Source organism: Oryctolagus cuniculus (assembly GCF_964237555.1).
Source record: "Oryctolagus cuniculus chromosome 17 unlocalized genomic scaffold, mOryCun1.1 SUPER_17_unloc_1, whole genome shotgun sequence".
NCBI classification, from domain to species: Eukaryota; Metazoa; Chordata; class Mammalia; order Lagomorpha; family Leporidae; genus Oryctolagus; species Oryctolagus cuniculus.
In genome coordinates, this window is record NW_027208202.1 from 961992 (window position 1) to 981283 (window position 19292).

General features: G+C 38.2%; 1 long non-coding RNA gene across 7 annotated transcripts in view; it reads right to left on the reverse strand.

The window, feature by feature from the left end:
• LOC103346842 (uncharacterized) overlaps positions 1-19292 on the reverse strand; it is a 399916-nt gene that overhangs the window by 338463 nt on the left and 42161 nt on the right. For 2 of the 7 annotated variants that reach the window (XR_011385745.1, XR_011385742.1), the window contains exons 2-6: positions 16125-16246; positions 13961-13998; positions 8554-9697; positions 7074-7273; positions 6458-6549 (exon numbers count right to left, since the gene is read on the reverse strand). This is a non-coding gene — a long non-coding RNA (uncharacterized lncRNA). Of the gene's footprint in view, positions 1-598; positions 1601-1622; positions 4596-6457; positions 6550-7073; positions 8324-8553; positions 9698-13960; positions 13999-16124; positions 16247-19292 lie in introns of those variants that run through there. The other 5 variants (XR_011385747.1, XR_011385744.1, XR_011385746.1 and 2 more) reach the window with 5 other exon arrangements.

The window sequence follows — 19292 nt, forward strand, 5'->3', positions numbered from 1 at the left end:
CGGGCAGAGTGGATAGTGAGAGAGAGACAGAGAGAAAGGTCTTCCTTTTCTGTTGGTTCAATGGCTGCTGTGGCCGGCGCACCGCGCTGATCTGAAGCCAGGAGTCAGGTGCTTCTCCTGGTCTCCCATGCAGGTGCAGGGCCCAAGGACTTGGGCCATCATCCACTGCCTTCCCAGGCCACAGCAGAGAGCTGGACTGGAAGAGGGGCAACTGGGACAGAATCCGGTGCCCCGACCAGGACTAGAACCTGGTGTGCCAGTGCCGCAGATGGAGGATTAGCCTATTGAGCCATGGCGCCAGCCTATCATGCTGTTTTGAGACTTGATTTTTCTTAAGAGTTATTTATTAATTTGAGAGGCTGAGTTACAGAGAGAAGGCAAGAGAGACTGAGAGGTCTTCCATCCACTGATTCACTCCCCAAAGGCTATGATGGCCAGAACTAGGCCAATCTGAAGCCAGGAGCCAAGAACTTCTTCTGGGTCTCCAATGTGGGTGCTGGGGTCCAAGCACTTGTGCCAACCTCCATTGACTTTCCAGGCCTTGGACCAGAGAGCTGGATTGGAAGAGGAGCAGCCAAGGCACGAGCCAGTGCCCATATGGGGATGCTGGCATCACAGGTGGAGATTTAATCTACTGTGCCATAGTGCCAGACCCATGTATTGAATTTCTAAAATTTCAAACTTACAGTACTTATTAAGCCTCAGAAAATATTATTACATTTTACTTTATCATCAAAAGCTAGATATGTTTGCTTTTCTAATCAGAGTATTTGATTTGTTCAGTGTTACTAATATACAACATATTTTAAGGCATAATTTAAATATATTTTCAAATGTATTTACCTGCCCATGAATAATTGCATAACTGTCAAACTACAGTTTTCACCTTATTTCCAAAAATGTTATAAATTTTAATGGAGTACTTTGATGAATTTGAAGATACCATGCTGAATTTAAATGAGCATGAGATACAAAATCAGAGAAATCATGATATTTCTCATCATTATTGCAACCCATAGTATAATATTCAACTCTTATCAAATTTGATTATTTTCTGTCTGTAAGTGGGATAGTTGGCTCTGAGTTGAGGAGTTGAGGTTTGAGCTTGTACTACTGAATATAAATGTGTGGAATGGATACCATTTCAGGCTCAAGTGTTCAGATGGCATGGGAACTTCTAGCATACTTATAAGGTTTGATTTTCCAACTGTTAACATTTTCCAATTGTAATTGTTTCTCTCTAGTTAAGTTAATAGTTATGCTCCATCAAAATTTGTGAAATACTGAAATTCTATGTTACCTTGACAGGAATAGGAATGCTGGGAGTTATGTAACTCCACAACAATTATTTTTACTATAAATATATTTGAAATATGCAGCCCTATGCATGTATTGTCTATTTGAAATGGTTTTATTCTGTTGTGTGTATCTCAATAACTAAAGTTAATTTTAAAGATAACAGTGCAACACAGGGCATTATTTTTGCTTTCTTCTCTATCATCTACACATCAAAGTAATGGTGAAGAAAGTCAGTATTACTGTTCAGACACTGCTTTATTTGTCTTCAGAGAAGTTATCAAAGTGCTCTGGAGGTTTCTCTCTATTTAAGAAAGGAAAAACAATTTATAAACTATTATATTTATGAAAACTGAAGTGTTCTCTCTATCCAACTTTTTGCTGATTTTAAGTTATGCGTATATCATTATACAGCTGGTATCAAAGAGAAAACACTTTCAATAACCAATCTAATTTGGCTAATCTCTATAAAAGTGATGCAAATATTTTACAAGATTATTTCAGAAGCAAAAGAAGAGTGAACATGTAAGCAAATGGGTATGCAATTTTCTCTCTTGCATAAGACTGCTTGAATTCCATGAGCTGCCTCATACTAGTTCCAGCAAAAGGGCAGTGCTCAGACGCCAGGTTCAATGTACCCTGACAAAGCTGTCAGGATAATAATATATAGCCGGCCGGCTAATAGATTTTTATAATGCCCTTCAAAAAGCTTGCAGACACCATTTTGTCCTCATGTGGAAAATGAAATATATGAAAATGAAGGATAATTATGTATGTGTGGATTATCCCTGAGAACAACTGTAAAGTTTATTATCTGAGGCTGGTGCTGCGGCTCACTAGGCTAATCCTCCACCTTGTGGCACTGGCACACTGGGTTCTAGTCCAAGTCGGGGCACTGGATTCTGTCCTGGTTGCCCCTCTTTCAGGCCAGCTCTCTGCTGTGGCCCAGGAAGGCAGTGGAAAATGGCCCAAGTACTTGGGCCCTGCACCCCATGGGAGACCAGGATAAGCACCTGGCTCCTGCCATCAGATCAGTGTGGTGCACCAGCCACAACGCACTGGCTGCGGCGGCCATTGGAGGGTGAACCAACGGCAAAAGGAAGACCTTTCTCTCTGTCTCTCTGTCTCACTGTCCACTCTGCCTGTCAAAAAATAAAAAAAAAAAACTTTATTATCTGAAATCACAATAAGCAGAGTTTTCCTCATTTGGACTGTTTTGCATCGGCTTTCTTTCCCTGTTAGTGTGCTAAATCAGTGTGCATATGGTAGACTTCCATGTCTTCTCTTGTCAAATGAAGGCTGCTTTACATTGGCACTTTTCTACATAGGATTTCAGATGTTTAAGTGTACATTAAGGTAGTTGTGGGGATCTGTGTGTTTGGGTCAGAATTTGAAAGAAGTTAATTAGTATAGGGCATGTAACTAAAATGTTAGCATCATTGATATTAATAGTATTGCTAAGTATTGTCTTTGAGTCTTATTGTTCCTCATTTTATTCTTGTTGGCTTTGGCTGCTTTGAAAATTTACAGGATGAAACTACAGATTGTTGCAACTGAAGGTTTAGGTATTGTGTATTTCATCATAAATTGTATGTGTGTCATCAGTACTTGTATTTCTGTTGCTTTGTGTTTAAATACAGCCAAATTTCACATAAAAGAGACAACTGGCAATAAATGCATATCAGCATAGACAGTAATTCAAAAAGTGAGGTTGGCACCCTGAATTTATTGGTAATCACTAACAAATATTTGTGAGAAAAAGGAAGATCAACATGTTTAATTTCCAACCAATGAGGTCTCTGATTTAAAAGTCCTTTGGCACCTGGCACAGAGCCACAGCAGGTAAAACTGCCACCGTGGTGCTGGAATCACATATGTGTGCTGGTGTGAGTCCCGAATGCTCCATTTCTCATCCAGATCCCTGATAATATGCCTGGGAAAGCAGTGGAAGATGGCTCAACTATTTGGGCCCCTGCAGCCTTATGGGTTAACTGGAAGAAATTCTTGGCTCCTGGTTTCAGACAGCCCAGCTCTGGCCACTGTGGCCATTTAGGGAGTGAACTAGAGGATGAAAGATCTCTATCTCTCCCTCTCCATTTGTAACTTTGCCGTTCAAATAAATAAATAGATCTTTAAAAATAAAAAGTCCAAACTTTAACAACTGCAGATGTGATATGTTATTTCATTTAGTCATAATGTACAACCTTAGAACAGTATGTTAAGACTCACTTTGAATACTGGGTAGTACAAAAACAACATGGGATTCATAGGAGGTTGCTTAGCCTATACACACAAGGGAATATTGAGATTGTGGAAAATGGGATTAAAAGACACGTACTTTGTGAAAAAATATTTAAATCCAAGCATAAATTTTATAGTATGTATTTTCTATTAATTTTTAACTAATATCACCCATATCTCATAATGAAAACACAGTATTACTTTTTTCCTGTATGAGAACATTCTATGAGCATCAGTTATATGATTTCATGATTTTTTTAAATTTTTTTATTTATTTGACAGAGTTAGATAGTGAGAGAGAGAGACAGAGAGAAAGGTCTTCCTTCTGTTGGTTCACCCCCTCAAATGGCCGCTATGGTTTGCTCTGTGCCTATCCAAAGCCAGGAGCCAGGTGCTTCCTCCAGGTCTCCCATATGGGTGCAGGGGTCCATGTACTTGGCCCATCCTCCACTGCCTTCCCAGGCCACAGCAGAGAGCTGGACTGAAAGAGGAGCAACTGGGACTAGAACCCGGTGCCCATATGGGATGCTGATGCCACAGGTGAAGGATTAACCAAGTGAGCCACGGTGCCGGCTCCATGAATATCCACCAGTGTATTTATACCCATTTTAATGAAGAATGATTACTTCACTTTTTCCACATGTCGGACATGTCCAAGGAACAGAGCAGGACAAATGACTGGATCTATTTTTCAGCCCATTTCTATCATTTAGTCTTGCGCATTCATTTTATAATTTCATTGCCTTACCAGAAACAAAGGCCAGTTGTCCAAAATCCCACCTCATTGTCATCTTTTTTCTGGATTCTCTTAAGTTGTCCTTTTATATTTTAATCTATACTCTGAAAATCCTTCAGAAACACAATTTTAAAGCAAAACTATTATGAGTTCAAGTTAAACAGACTTGATTGGAAGACAATGTGTATGCTACTGAGAGGGTACCTTCCAGGCCATCGTTCTCGTGTAGTGGATGAAGCCACCCTCTGCAGTACTGGCATTCCATGTGGGCACTGGTTCAAGTCTTGGCTGCTCCACTTCTGATCCTCCTGTCTGCTGTGGCCTGGGAAAGTAGTGGAGGATAGCCCAGGTCCTTGGTCCCCTGCATCTGTGTGGGAGACCTGGAGGAAGCTCCTGGCTCCTGGATTTGGGTGGGTGCAGTTCTGGCCATTGCAGCCAATTGAGGAGTGAACCAGTGGATGGAAGATCTCTCTCTGCCTCACCTTCACCTTCTGTGTAACTTTCAAATAAATAAATGAATATTCTTTAAAAAAATGTAGTGTACCCTAATACTGTGTGAAACATAATCAAACTAAAATTTATGTTGTTTATTGAAATTCAAATTTAGCTGACTGCCATATTTCTTTCTAAATCTGACCACTTTATTCAAATAACATATGAAAGCTTATCACATTAACTAATGAAATGATGATAAACTGCTGCCTATACTGTATCATTATGGTTATTCTCCCCTTATAACATAAAATAAGGAAACTCCTATATATGTCAAGTAAGTTGAATCACATTTTGAAAACTCCAACCAATGAGTCAGAGAAAGATTTCACAATCAAAATTTCTGGTCCAAACTTACTGGCATACTTGAAACATCTAAAGAAAAAAAATGTTTCCCATACCTATTCAAAGTGGAAATAAGCAAAAAATATTTTTAAATTTCTTTTGTGAAACTAACATTACATCAATTATGAGGCAAGTGGACCAGGATTTGAAATAATTTTTAAAAGCACCCCTTTCATAAACAGAGATACAAATGTTCTAAACAAAGTATTATTATGATAAATAAATCATGTATGAAAATATAATAGATACATTGCAAGCAAGAGATAATAAAAAACAAGATTTATTAAGATTACAAAACAAGGCCGGTGCTGTGGCTCACTTGGCTAATCCTCAGTCTGTGGCTCTAGCACCCCAGGTTCTAGTCCCAGTTGGGGCACCAGGTTCTGTCCCGGTTGCTCCTCTTCCAGTCCAGCTCTCTGCTGTGGCCCAGGAAGGCAGTGGAGGATGGCCCAAGTGCTTGGGCCCTGCCTCCACATGGGAGACCAGGAGGAAGCACCTGGCTTCTGGCTTCAAATTGTCGTAGCACACTGGCTGTAGTGGCCATTTGGGGGGTGAACCAATGGAAAGGACGACCTTTCTCTCTGTCTCTCTCTCGCTCTCGCTCTCGCTCTCGCTCTCGCTCTCGCTCTCTAACTCTGCCTGTAAAAAAAAAAAAAAAAAAAAAAAAAAAAAAGCTTACCAAAAAGTCATGCAGGCAGGTAAAAAATACAAAAGGAAATCACAAGATCAGTTAGATTGCATGTTGAAAAACATTTAATAAAATTTGGCATTTAGTGAAAAAATACTTGCTATCAGCAAAAATAGACAAACTAAAAGTGACTTCCTCAATCTGATCAAGACCAAAGGGAATCTACAACAAACAACGCAGCTAATACAGGATCACTGCAAGCTTTCTTCCTGGAAGTAAGCCTGAATCAGGAGGCTGCCACTATTTATCTTCAACTTCCTACTGGAGGGTCATCAGGGGAATAAATTGACAAAAGGTAAATTAAAGGTATAAAGATACTTTCTAAGGAGTGAAATTGTCACATAGGATGACACTTACATAGATATAATTCATAAAATCTAAAAAATACAAATAATAAACAATTCAAGGATATTACCAGAAAGATTTCCACGAATTACTAAGTACCAACAAGAGATAAATAGAAAATAATATTAAAGGACAAGAAACAGAGTAGGAAACAAATACCTACAAGAGAGATAAAAGAAAAAAAGGATTAATTATGTAATAATTATAAAGATTCTTAAAATAAATATTAAAAACATCACAAATGAAACCACAGAGAATATGAAGGAAAGGAAAGGGCCCAGAAGCCAATAAATAGCCATTACTCTCTAACTCACCTTAAGCAGGTAGGATTCTCCCAGGAAGACCCATGGGGAAACAAGAGGAGTCCCAGGAGGAGGCAGGATCTTGCTGGTGAAAGGACACAGCCCTAAAGGAGGACCAAAGCACCAGAATCCAGGTTACACCTCTCTACATATCTGGAGTGGCCTGAAGTTGCATCTCTGCTATGGAGGATGCTGATTTGTTCTATCTTTTGTGTCGCCCATGCTGACTGCTGTGCAAGCCATCCAATCAGGCCCGGTGGTGTAAACACTAGGTAATCTTGCAGGAATTTGACACCATAGTAGTCCAGTTCCACCTCTGAGAGGTCCAAGGAGCGTGTTCTGCTGCTGGGAAACTCTGAAGTAAAGGAAACATCCACTGTGCTCTGACTGTTCACTGCAGGACACCACCCATTTCTGATTCCTAGAAATGGTGAGTGTGTGGGGTCAGGAGTCCAGAGTAGGGGAAGGTGGACCTGGTGAACATGAAGACAGGACACGGGGCTCTCAGAGGTCATCTCTGCAATCTGTGGGGCCTATCCCATGGCTGGCACAGTGCTTCCCTGGACCCCCCCAGCCCTCAACATGGGGCCTGGATGGCACCCAGAACCCCATGAGTCCTGGCCCTTACCTGCTCTCAGAGACTTCTGGGCCCCAGAGCCATCTGTGTGATTGCAGCCCTGCGTCTCCCTGATTGTGCAGTGGGGACTGGAGTGGTCACCAGGGAGAGGCCGGGCTGTGTGTATGGGGTTCCTGCAGGGCAGGAGCTGTCATTTATGGGTTCTTCAGTTCCTCTATTCTTCCCAGAGTTTCTTGATCTCTTTATGGATTCTGCAAAGTAATCTTTTATCAGTTTCATAGTTTGCCGATATTTTCAACCATTCCTTCAGTTTCCTCTTCACTGTGCTGAATGTTACTTTTGCAGTGCAAAGGCTTCTTAATTTGAAGTAATCCCATTTGCCAATTTTGGCTTTGACTATCTGTGCTTCTAGGGACTTTTCCAAGAAGTATTTCCTTATGCCAATGTCCTGCAGAGTTTCCCCAATATTCTCTAGTAATTGGAAGGAATCTGGTTGTAGATTTGTGTCTTTGATCCATTTTAAGTGGATTTTTGTGTAAGCTGTAAGGGAGGGGTTTAACTTCATACTTCTGCACATGGAGATCCAGTTTTTCCAGCACCATCTGTTGAAGAGACTGCGCTGGCCTCAGGGTAGCTCCTTTGCCAACAATTAGTTGGTTGTAGATGCACGGATTGGTTTCTGGAGTTTCTATTATTGGTCTACACTTCTATTTTTTGTCAGTACCAAGCTGTTTTGATTATAATTACCCTGTAATATATCTTAAAATATGGTATTGTGATGTGTTCAGCTTTGTTTTTGTTGTATAAGATTGATTTAGGTATTTGGGGTCTCTGTGCTTCTATGAGCTTTAGCATCCTTTTTTTCTAGATCTAGGAAGAATGTCATTGGTATTTTGATTGGGATCACATTGAATCTGTAAATTGATTTTGGTAGTATGAACATCTTGGTGATATTAATTCTTCCAGTCCCTGAACATAAGTATTTCTGTGAGACTGTCAAGAAAACTTGAGAAAAGTTCCACTTTATTGCACACAAATTAATCAGTTTTTAAGGGATCATATAAATCCATTTTTGCATTGACATTTAATAAATAATGAAAGACTTTCTCTGAGGCTTTTAGTAAAGAATTAAACAATTGATTTTATTATTTGATGTCTTTAATTTTCCATTCAAATGTTGTTTTTAGCCACTGTCTATATTCCCACTAAACTAGGATTTCTTTCTTTTTATTTGTTAAACTTGTTCCTTGAATCATTATGCCTTTTTACCATAGTGTAAATTTAAAATGTTATCTCAGAAGCTGAAAAAAAGACAAAGAAAGAATAGGGTGGAGCAGAAGGAGGATGAGTTTATAATTGTGTTCTTAGAATTGTATCTATAATCCATATTGAATCTGTTAAACACTAATTAAAATTAAAATAAAAAATATCAATTTGACTAATATTTAAAATAAAATGATGAAACACTGTAGATATCGTCAAATTTTGATTATCAATCTTATGAGATTTGAAAGAAATCCTATTTTCTCACCTTAAAATATCCCAACGTATTAGAATTCAGTATTAAATAACTCTGCTGAGAATTCTAGTTTAATACACTTCATTAGGTGGTAACACCATGGGCACTGAAAAACAAAGTCTTTATCATTTTTGATAAAACAGAGCCTTTAAAACATCATCACTGAAAACATTAAGAGACCTAAAATGTAGCATTCTTTTTTTTCTTCAATTCTTTTTTTATCCCACTCTTTTTTTTTTTTTTTTGACAGGCAGAGTGGCTAGTGAGAGAGAGAGAGAGACAGAGAGAAAGGTCTTCCTTTGCCGTTGGTTCACCCTCCAATGGCTGCTGCGGCTGGCTGTTGCAGCTGGCGCACCACACTAATCCGAAGCCAGGAGCCAGGTGCTTCTCCTGGTCTCCCATGGGGTGCAGGGCCCAAGCACTTGGGCCATCCTCCACTGCACTCCTTGGCCACAGCAGAGAGCTGGCCTGGAAGAGGGGCAACTGGGACAGAATCCGGTGCCCCGACCGGGACTAGAACCCGGTGTACTGGCATCACAAGGTGGAGGATTAGCCTGTTGAGCCATGGCGCTGGCCAAAATACAGCATTCTTAAAACCCAAGTGACTTACTCCCATTCAAGGTTTTCAGATATGCAGGGATACTTCTTATGCCAAGCAAATAACCAAATAATTTTTAAACATATATAGGAAATAACTTATATAACTTATTTTGGCAAATAGATGAGGCTATTTGTTTTACATTTCAAGTAGTAAACATACTAGAAAAATGTCAACTTATAAGTATACAAAGAAGTTTTTGACTGTAACAAAATAACAATTGCTGATTTTCCAATCTTAATTTTCCACAAATTTTATCCTGTAACTCCAGAGTGAGTACTATAATGACAGAACAGTGGCTGATGTATTGAGAATGTATTGAGATACCTAATTCTATGTAGTGTTATCACTGCTACAATTTACCTATGTGATCTTGAACAACCTATTTTACTTCTCTGGATCTTAGCAATTAGGATCCTCATGTGAAAAATGAAGTTTGTATAAGGTAGGTTGTATTCAAGTAGACTGCAGGTATCTCTCATGTAAGGAACAAAGCTTCTGTCAAAGCATTCTCAGTTGAAAACACACTCTTCCTGCCATGGGGTGCAGCAGCAGGAGCTGATTAGAGATAAGGAACTGATTAGAAATAGTAAATGACCTTTGATAAAGAAGAACATTGAGTTCTCACAGAACTTTGACTCCCACAAGGACATGCAGCTACTTTCCCAGGCTTGCTTATCCAGTAAACCAAGACAGGGAGAACCCCAATGATGTCTTCACAATCATATTCTGAGGATTATCAAGTAATGTTACAAGTAATGTTAGAATATGCACATATTCTATACAAATAGCTAATGTAATCTTTTTCAATGGAGGAAGCACACTGGGGCTGCACAGGGAGCATTCCAGCAGTGCTCCTCAGAGGCAAAGTTTCTGTGTCCTGTCTCTCCTTTCACTTGCAACACACTCACAGCACCTGGCACCCAAAGAGGGACCCTTGGCAAGAAGGGCAAAGGACAAATCATCATGCCCAGCAAGGGTTACAGATTTGTCTCTTCATCTCAAGATCCTGGTGAGTAATAAGCATGGGGAACTCTCTGTCCCCAGCACAACACAAAGATAAGATTGAACCACATTATCTCCTCAACAAAGACCTGGATCAGAAGTCAAGCAGCTAGGACTCGAACTGGTGCCCATATGGGATACTGACCCAACACTGCAGTTGGTGGCTTTACCTGCTATACACAGTGCCAGCCCTGCAAAATTCTTATACAGTGGGTATATTGGATAGAATTGGAGAAAGATATGAGATGGTGCCATGGGATTCAAAAACTCTAGTTAAAATCTTGGTTACTCCAGAGCAGGACACTGTTTGGGAATATAGAGATTTGGCTTCCATACAAGCCATAGATAATTTACATAACAATATCCCTATTAATTTGGAACAGTTGCTAGGAGAGGGAGCCTTTTCAGATCTTGGTCAGCAAAGTTGATTATTTTTGAAGGGAGGCTTATGTGCACATTTCTAATATTGCATTAGAAGCTTGGAAAAAGATTGCTGATGTTAAAGACCCTTCTACTTCCTTTTCTGTAGTTTGCCAGGGACCTACTGAAGGCTATATGCCCTTTGTGGATAGGCTAGAGAAAGCTTTTGGGCAGCATTAGATCATCAAGAAGCAGAAAAAGCATTATTAAAACAAATGTCTTGGGGGCCAGCGCCATGGCACACTTGGTTAATCCTCTGCCTGTGGCACCGGCATCCCATGTGGGCACCGGGTTCTAGTCCTGGTTGCTCCTCTTCCAGTCTGCTTTCTGCTATGGCCCAGGAGGGCAGTGGAGGATGGCCCAAGTGTTTGGGCCCCTGCACCTGCATGGGAGACCAGGAAGAAGCACCTGGCTCCTGGCTTCAGATCGGCACAGCGCCAGCCATAGTGGCCATTTGGGGAGTGAACCAACAGAAGGAAGACCTTTCTCTCTGTCTCTCTCTATCACTGCCTATAACTCTACCTCTCAAAAAAAGTCTTATGAAAATTCAAATCAAGGCTGCAAAAATATATTAAACACAGTCCACACTAAGCCTGAAACTACCACAGCAGAAATGACCAAATTGTGTCAAACTGTAGGGACTGAAACTTAGAAAATAACTTACTGGCTTCTGCCCTTAAAGCTCCTGAAAAAAATGCTTTGGCTGTGGGAAACAAGGTCATCTTTTTCTTTTTAAAGACCTATTTTATTTATTTGAAAGACAGAGTTACAGAGAGAAATGAAGACAGAAAGAGAGGTCTTTCATCTGCTGGTTCACTCCCCAGATGGCTGCAACAGTAGGAGCTGCACCAGGCCACAGCAGAGAGCTGGACTGGAAGAGGAGCAACCAGGACAGAAGTGAAGCAGCCAGGTCATGAATCAGCACTCATTAGGGATGCTCACACTCCAGGTGGCAGTGAAACCTTTTATGCCACAGCACTGGCTCTGGTTTTCTTTATTTAGAATAACTTAATTTTATTATTCTTTTATCAATCATTTCTTTTTTCAATTTTTGATATATATTGTTCTCATTTTCATTCATTTTTATCTAGTATATATTCCCATTTAGTTTCATAAAATTTAACATAAGAATGATTTAGGAGTGTGCGTTGTTTCTGTAACTTTTCAATTTTAATGAAACTTTAAGAAATTATAAAATAGAATCAAGTGTTCTTAGATACTCATTACTCAGATTTACAAGTTAATCCCTGAAATTGCTTGTTCTCTCTACATGCACATCACACACAAACACATACTATACTTGTTGTATCTCTACTGTTTGGAAGTGAATTGCAAACTTTTTGCCACTTTTCCCTTAAACAGTTCATTATATAACATTTTCTAAGAACAAGAGTATCTCTTAATTCATAATACAGTAATTAAGAAACTATAACAGTTTGATACTAGTGTTACTTATCCCCAAACTCTATATTTGAGTTTTCCACTCATCCCAATAATGTCCTTTACAGCAGTTTACTCTCTTCTATGTACCACTTCTGCTCCCATTTAGCATCACACATTGAATTTATTTACCATATTTCTAACCTTTTTCAACCTGGAAGAATTGTTGTCTTTCTTTTTCTTTCATTAACTGGATAAGCCAGTTAACTTTGATTTGCCTTGTGATTCTCTACACCACATTCAGGTTTTGATTTTTGTGGCAGAACCACCCCAGAAGTGATATTGTGTCCTTCTCAGCTCATTGGGTCAGGAGATACATGATGCTGACTTGCTCTATCTTTGGAGATGTTAATTTCATAATTTCTTAAGGTGATATCTACCATGTTTCTCTACTGTGAAATTGGTAGTTGTCTATTTGTAATAAATTGTGGTGAGATACTTTGAAATGGTAATTAAATTATTAGGAAAATTTCATCCAACCATTTTAGTATTTATTGATAATTATTGTCTGGCTCTGTTATTACTAGGATGTTTTCTAAATGGTTGTTTTTACAATTGCCATTATTTTGTTTTAATTAGTTGTTATTTTAATTTATTTTTTAATTTTATTTTTTAAAAGATTGATTTACTTTATCCAAAAGGCACAGTTACAGAGAGAGATAGGGGGAGAGTAAGAGGAGTCTCCCAACTGCTGGTTTACTCTTCAAATGGACACAAAAGTCAGGGCTGAGTGAGGCCATAACCAGAAGCCAGGAGCCTCAGCTGGGTCTGTCACATGAGTGCAGGGGCCCGGGTACATGGCCATTCCACTGCATTCCTAGGCACATCATTAGGGAGTTTGATTAGAAGTGGAGCAGCCAAGATTCTCATCTGTACCCATATGGGATGCTGGCATTGCAGACAGCAGTTTCACCTGATAACAGTGGTAGTCTTACTTTAATAAAAGTGTTCACTTCTCCCACACCTATTTATCCACTTTTATAACAAGAGGAGCTCATAGAATTTTATTTTACTTAACAAATTAAAATGTGCTACTATTTAGATACTCAACCCCTGTATTTGACCCGTGGTAGCCATTCAAGCTGCTTTCTGTATCCTTTTGAATTCTCTCCATTAATCTAATCATTTCCATTTTATTGGCATGATGAAATGTTCCAATGTCATTTCTAAATACTAGTCTCTTTCTTCAGTCTGGAAGAAACCATTGCACTATAAACCTGTTTCCTTGCAATGAAGAATACCCAGAAAATAAGATGTAAGTGAAAGGATTACAGCACTTATTTAGTTTAAATCATATTTTAATCTTAATCTTATAATTCCATCAATTCTAGCATATATAAACATGTAGTTTTAGGATGCTAATCCATACTGCAGTAAAAATCAAGCATAGTAGAACTCATTATCTATTCACAGTTTTATCTGTCTTTAAACTGAGGTATCATAATCAAAATAATGTATACAAGTTTACTTGGATATGTTTTACCCCATTCAGTATGGTTGTTTTTCATTGAAGTTCATTTAAGTTTGTTCCTGTTTTATACTCTCTGACATTATCACTCGATTCCTGTTTGATTGCGTGTGTAATACAGCAAGACGTTTGTAAAAGTTAAATAGTACAAAAATGTCAATTATAACAGTTATCACTCTGCTCCCACAGTTCTTGTTGGTGTGTGTTAGGGGAGAAGGTGTGTACCCTAAAAATTCATAATTTGAAGAAGCTAAACCCTAGTACCTTAGAATATAAATTTATTTGGAAATTGGACCATTAAAGAAATAACTGATATACAGTGAGCCTTTTGGGATGAACTCTTATCCAAGGACTGATGTTCTTACAAAAGAAAGATATTTGGACAAAAGGAACAGGTGTGTTCACACACAAAGGAAAGAACAGGTGAACATACAGCAAGAATGTGACCATCTTCAAATCAAAGAAGGAGGCATTGGAAGGAACCATACCTGTTGATACTTTCATCTTGGACTTCTAACTTCCAGTGCTATGAACAAACAGATTTATATTATGTAAGCCAGCCAGTGTGCACTTTTATGATTTGCCTAGACAACAACAGTAAAGATGTTACTTCTTCCTGGGTCACAATATGTGCTTGCAACCGAGTACATCTAGTTGCAACAGAACAGTTCTAGTGGGCCAGGAAGCCAATGATCATCCCTTTTTGAAGATTACACTCCATATGATGCTTGGGTTTTCAGAGGAAAGCTAGTCTCTTGGACACTGGACTGTAAATTACTTCTGGTAAGAGGATCCCAAAATGACTAAATGGTTTCATATGGTGAGTTTCATTGGGGTCCAAATAAGATGTGCTGATTCCAAATGTCAGTATCTCACTCATTACCAATAATCCTCATAAATTTCACATGAAAAAACATAGAAGGTTGAGAATTCAACTGGCATCCTAATTCAACAACCTGAATAATTGTGTGTGTGTGTTTAGCAATTTCAATCCAGTGACTACAGGAAATGGGAGACTCTTCTAGAATTTTCAAGAAAATGTTCTGTTTCTCAAACTGTGGCTTGAGCTGAGTTTAGAGTATGAAATTGTCAATGTTTGTTTTATATTTTAAAGATTTGTTTATTTATTTGAAAGTCAGAGTTAGAGAGAGGCAGAGGCAGAGAAAAAGAGAGAGAGAGAGAGAGAGAGAGAGAGAGAGAGAGAGAGAGAAAGTCTTCTCTCTCCTGTTTCACTCCCAAATGGTCACAATAGCAGGAGCAGAGCCAATCCAAAGACAGGAGCCAAGGGCTTCTTCCAGGTCTCCCATGCGGGTAAAGGGACTTGGTCCATCTTCTACAGATTTCCCAGCCTATAGCAGAGAGCTTGATTGGAAGTAGAGCAGCTGGGACTCGAACTGACACCCATGCGGGATGCTGGCACTACAGGCAGTGACTTTACTCGCTGTGCCATAGCCCCAGCCCCTGTCAATATTTTTTGTATGTCCTCAAGAGGCAAATGAATCCACCCATACAATAGTCCATATGAATGATCATTATGGCCATAATCAAACATAGCAACTATTTGGCTCCCAAGTCATGTGTTTTACTTGCCACTACATCAGAATCTACCATAACTTGTTTCACTTTTATGTCACTACAGGTCACAGACTTCTAATAACAACATCTCATTGTCACAGATTCTGCACTATAGTTAAATCCAAAGGATTAGTAAAAAGAATAGAAAAGGTCTTTGCAACAAAGAATTAACAGATGGCTAAAATGCAGGACCAAACTAATCCCCATACTCCATCTATACAGGCCTATTTCCTTGGATGAATTCTGTCACAATCAGTAACTATTGAAGAGAGAGAAAACACTAGTAATTTGAACTGAGAAAGTATAATATAAAAATTATCTGTAATACAAATACAGTTACAAACAATTGGTAACTAATAAAGACAGGGCATTTAAATGTCATTAGTATAGCAGATATAAGGATGACTGAGGTAGAATACCCAAGAAAGAGTCTTCCCCAGGGTTAAGGTTCCTATTTGTTCATATCTGTTGGTTAGGGCATAGCTGTGACTCACTGGCAGAATTGTTATGATGAAGGCTCAGACTAACATGAGCCAAGTAAGGCATGTAGGGTACAAAACAGGAAGAGGCCCTCATTCTTATATGTCAACTCTACCACTTCTGTGAGAATGAATGCCTTAGATTTTACATCTAAGTCTGGCATTATCTTTATATTCTCTTTAAGTGAAAATTACATGGACTCTTTTTCACTGGAAACCTATATTTGTGCTTCTCACTTTATAAATGATTATGGCAAATCACTCATTCATTTTAATCAAAATACAGTGGCTAGTGCTGTGGGGCAGAAGGTTAAACTGCTCTCTGTGATGCCAGTATCCCAACTGAGCTCAGGCTGAGTCTTGGCTGTTCCACTTTCAATCCATTTCACTCCTATGGAAGGTGGCCCAAGTACTTGGGACCCTGCCATCCATGTGGGAAATCCAGATAGAGTTCCAGGCTCTTGATTAAACCCTGACCCAGTAGAGGCTTTGTGGTCATTCGGGGAGTGAAGCAACAAATTGAAGATCACTCTCCCTCTTCCTCCTTATTTTCAAGAAAATAAAATGAATCTTTAAAAAAGACAATTAAAATAAATACCTTAATGAGTTCATCCCTTTTCAAATTTCAGTGACTTGATCAGCTCTTGTCCTGATGGTTGATGTACAATGTAATACTTTATCCATTTTAGTATTTTTTGTTCTAGTACCATTGGTTGAACTCTGTAATTAACACACAATTATTCTTAGGTGTTTAAATTTTAACTGAAAAGTGATCCCTGTTAGGAATTTGGAAAACATTATGCTGAGTGTAATAAGCCAATCCCAAAGGGACAAATACCACTTGTTCTCCTTGATAGGTGACAACTAACTGAGCACCAAAAAGGAAACCTGTTAAAGTGAAATGAACACTAGGAGAAATGGTGACTTGATCAGCCCTCACCCTGACTGTTGATGAGCAGCTTAATATGTTATCCCTCTTAGTATTTTTTTTGTTTGTTCTACTTAATACTTTTGGTTGAATACTGTAATCAATACACAATTCTTCTTAAGTGCTGAAACTTAACTGAAAAGTGATCACTGTTAAATGTAAGAGTGGGAATAAGAGAGGGAAGAGATGTGCAATTTGGGACATGCTCAAGCTGACTTACCTCAAACGGTAGAGTTAGAAACATACCAGGGGATTCCAATTCAATCCCATCAAGGTGGCATGTACCAATGCCATCTCACTAGTCCCAGTGATCAATTTCTGTTCACAATTGATCATAACGATAGGACTAAGAACCAAAGGGATCACATAAACAAGACTAGTGTCTGCAAATACTAGCTGATAGAATAAAAAAGGGAGAGAACGATCCAACATGGGAAGTGAGATACACAGCAGACCCATAGAATGGCAGATGTCCTAAACAGCACTCTGGCCTCAGAATCAGCCCTTAAGGCATTTGGATCTGGCTGAAAAGCCCATGAGAGTATTACAGGCATGGAAAGCCAAGACACTCTGGGGAAAAAAAAAACCTAAATGAAAGATCTCTGTGAGTGAGATCCCAGTGGAAAGAATGGGTCATCAAAGAAGGAGGTACCTTTCTCTGAAGGGAGGAGAGAACTTCCACTTTGACCATGGCCTTGTCTAAATATGATCAGAGTCAGTGAACTCAGGGGGCTTCCATAGCCTTGGCAGCTCATGACAAGAGCCTAGGGTGATTACTGAGGCCATAAACAAGTGTCAATTTGTTAAGCCAACAACAGGAGTCACTGTGCACTTACTCCTCATGCAGGATCTTTGTCCTTAGTGTGCTGTACATTGAGATTTAATGCTATAACTAGTACTCAAACAGTATTTTTCACTTTATGTTTCTGTGTGGGAGCAAACTGTTGAAATCTTTACTTAATGTATGCTAAACTGATTTTCTGTAATTAAAGAGAATTGAAAATAAATCTTGATGTGAATGGAAGGGGAGAGGGAGTGGGAAAGGAGAGGGTTGCGGTTGGGAGGGACGTTATGGGGGGGAAGCCATTGTAATCCATAAGCTGTACTTTGGAAGTTTATATTCATTAAAAGTTTGAAAGAAAAAAAATAAAAAAATAAACTTGAAATATAAAAAAAATTTCATTTTGTCTGAATTATTACTGTCACCTAGCTATATCATCACTAACCTAGTTTATGCCACACTAGAAGTAACCTGTTGATTTATTGGTAGGCTCTATCATTGTGACATAATCAAGTAACTCAAAATTCTTAGAGTTGCTATAGTGATTTTATTGTACACAGCTGCCTAAAACCAGGTATATGGGGATCTTTTTATAGTCACATATTTATTTCACTTTATTCTTATGTTATTCAAAATTAATCATTGACTTGAAATTTTCTATTATTTAGATTGAAACACTGGTATCATCTTTTACATTATTCTAGTAATAGCCATAATATTTTCATTTAGTTCCTCACCATTACCATTTTCCTGTGTGTTAGTGCCTGTAATATTAGGCATACTTTTCAAATATTTCCATGTATATTTGTGTCTGTCTTTTAATATTGATACCATATTATTCATTGTTACCTATGGTAATCAAACTATAATTTGAATCATGAAATTAACATCCCTTACTTATTTTCCATTTTGATTCTGGTTTTGTCACTATCATCTGTGTATATCATTAGTAATCTTTCTTTTCTTAATATCCTACCATGGGTAAACTGTGACCATCCTGGTTTGCATTTTGTTGTTGTTGTTGCACAGTCATCAATCTCCTGTATATTCTGGTGGGATACTTTTTGTCTTGTATTTTTAACTGTTTTAAAATGCATATTGTATACATATATGCAAACAAGAGAACGTTTACCTTTAAACTTTGTGGACATATTTGTCATTATTGCAGACTCATCTTATTCAGAGTAACTTTGATGTACATATATTTCTCAAAATCATGTTGATGTCAAAATTTTCCATATATTAGATTGAAACTCTGATAATACTGTTTTAAAGTTTTTCTACAAATAGCTTGAACTTGTACAGACTTAAGATACTGCAATATTTATGAATTGTATTGGAATAGATTATTTAGAATTATTTTTCAAACATATGCTCTGTATCTTCTTGGAACTCTATAATCAAAACAACTAAGTTACCAATTTCTTTTTTAATTTTTAATTTATTTTGTTTGAGGAATAAAATTTAATGCATTTAATATATACAGATTTGGGAATATGATGCTTCCCCCACACCACCCATACTCCTGCCTTTCTTCCTTCACCCTCTTCCTTTCCTGTTCTTATTTTTTAAAGAAATAAATTTTCAGTTAATTCTTATACTCATAAGATTAACCCTACACCAAGTAGAGAGTTTACTGAATAGTATGAAGAAAAAAAAAGAAGTAAAGAACAAAAACAAAAAAGAAAACCATTGTTCTCTAACAATCAAGGGCTAAGTTACCTATTTCTACCCTTAATAATCATAATATAATATATAGAATTATACTTAAACTAATTTTACTTTGTTTTATCTTGTCATTGATTATTGTCATGTTTATATTTTCAATAATGTATACCAAATCTCATATGAGGAATCTGGATGTATTGTGGTTTACTTGTTTTTTTTTTTTTTATATTCATCAAAATTTCATTTTTTTTTATTTCAAAGAGCACTTTAAAAACAAAGGCAAGTTGCAGGGAACAGGTTGCACTTTTATGTTCTTGCATTGCAACGCCTTCCTTCTTCATCCACGCTTCAGACAGCAGCCAGAAAGGTAGTATCACCTGAGGACATTT